This window comes from Bison bison, unplaced genomic scaffold, assembly GCF_000754665.1.
Source record: "Bison bison bison isolate TAMUID 2011002044 unplaced genomic scaffold, Bison_UMD1.0 scf7180017864516, whole genome shotgun sequence".
NCBI classification, from domain to species: domain Eukaryota; kingdom Metazoa; phylum Chordata; class Mammalia; order Artiodactyla; family Bovidae; genus Bison; species Bison bison.
In genome coordinates this window covers 11,299,259-11,301,569 of record NW_011495069.1, presented here as the reverse complement: position 1 = coordinate 11,301,569, position 2,311 = coordinate 11,299,259, and positions in this window count along the sequence as shown.

Below are 2,311 nucleotides of genomic sequence, written 5' to 3'. Positions count from 1 at the left end.
ATGGTTACCAGAGGGAAGGGTGGGGTGGGGATAGAGAGTTTAGGATTGACATGTACACATTGCTATATTTCAAATGGATAACAAAAAGGATCTCCTGTAAAAAATTTAAAATAAAATAGATTATCCTTCTTTAAAAAACCTTTGGAGTCTTTCTTCCAAATTATTCCTTGGAAACTCTAGTCTCTCCACTCTTTGAATGTAAGCCACTTTCAAGTCCAAGTTTCAGTCAACCAACTAAAATGTTAGAGCCACCTTCAGCTGCACAAGCTGACACTCTAAATCTCAAGTCTACACCCATGAATTCAGAATGATTTCGTATTCTTCCCTACCCTTAGCATCAACTCCTGTATACATTCCCCAGGATGATGTCAAATCTTGGCATTCTTCTATTGTATAAGCGATCTCCCCCAGACCACAGTGTGTACCTGATCCCTTGGAGCTCGTTGAGATTTGACCTTTGTGATGGATCTAATGACAACAAAGGATGCATACGTTATGTCTTCAGGAGAATGGTCATCCTTTTTCAAGGTGTCTGTCCCATATCACAGGGTTTTCAAACAAAGGAAAACTAGTCTGTTCAGATATAAGAGGGAAAGTTCTTTCCATTGGTAAAGGGAGCTTCAGAGTGACTCTCCATTTCATCTGAGTCCAACCAGATGTCTCTACCAGCTGTTTCAGGATCCCATTCTTTCCTAACTTATGTTCAAGCTCTCATGTGAGAAACTTGGCAATGCTATAAATCTCACTGACATTTAAATTCCGTGACCCACACCATTAAATTTTATATTTTCTTTTCAGCAATATCAGCCCTGTGGCTACATGAAATAAGATTTTTTTAAAGATGCCGCGGAAGCTCTGTGGTTCTCAAACCATGATTTGAGCTGAGAATTAAATGACCTGAACTTATTTTCTTTCGAGTAAGTGCTCCAGTGCCTTCAAGAATCCATCCCACACCACAGTCTTCGCAGTCATAATTACTGACATGATGGTCAAATGCAGTAGTCAGTTGGGCTCCCCAGACATTTGCTTCAGTTAGCATTCCATCAAAATCCATCACAGGTGATCACATAATTATGATGCCACTATGCTGCTGATTACTAGCATCCCAAGTCCCAATGGCAAGGTGCTTAGCACTATGCTCAAGCCCAAGGGCAATGAAGCCAATCAAAATTCCACCATTGAAGGTCTGTCTCCTGAGACCACCCCTGCTCCCAATTCTATATCAATTAGAACCCAGTCAAGAGACAGAGTTCAGAACCCATAAACTGAGCATGAAAATTTTTAATATAAAGAATTATTAACTAGCATAGGGTAGTTAATTACCAACAGGAGTAAAAGAGGACTCTGCTGCTGCTGCTGCTGCTGCTGCTGCTAAGTCACTTCAGTCGTGTCCGACTCTGTGCAACCCCATAGACGGCAGCCCACCAGGCTCCCCTGTCCCTGGGATTCTCCAGGCAAGAACACTGGAGTGGCCTGCCATTTCCTTCTCCAATGCATGAAAGTGAAAAGTGAAAGTGAAAGTGAAGTCGCTCAGTCATGTCCGACTCTTAGCAACCCCATGGACTGCAGCTCACGAGGCTCCTCCGTCCATGGGATTTTCCAAAAAAGAGGACTCTAAAGGACCTGAAAACAGCAAGAAAGAAACACCCAGAAGAGCAACTTCCCTGGTGGTCCAGTGGTCAAGATCTCACCTTCCATTGCAGGGGGTGCACGTTTGATCCCTGGTTGGGGAGTTAAGATCCCACATGGCAAAAGCCCAAAATATAAAACAGAAGCAATGTTGTAACAAATTCAATAAAGACTTTTTAAAATGGCCTACATCAAAAGAAAATGTACGTTTTAAAGAAAGAAATATCCAGAAGAAAAAGTGGGCTGCAGAAAAAAAAAAAAGTTGCTAATATATCTAGGCTGAGGGAGAGTGAATAATGATGGAACTAAAAGACTGAGGAAAAAGCCCTCCCTCAGTACTGGAATCAAGATTGCCGGGAGAAATATCAATAACCTCAGATATGCAGATGACACCACCCTTATGGCAGAAAGTGAAGAGGAACTAAAAAGCCTCTTGACGAAAGTGAAAGACGAGAGTGAAAAAGTTGGCTTAAAGCTCAACATTCAGAAAATGAAGACCGTGGCATCCGGTCCCATCACTTCATGGGAAATAGATGGGGAAACAGTGGAAACAGTGTCAGACTTTATTTTTTGGGGCTCCAAAATCACTGCAGATGGTGATTGCAGCCATGAAATGAAAAGACGCTTACTCCTTGGAAGGAAAGTTATGACCAACCTAGAGAGCATATTCAAAAGCAGAGAC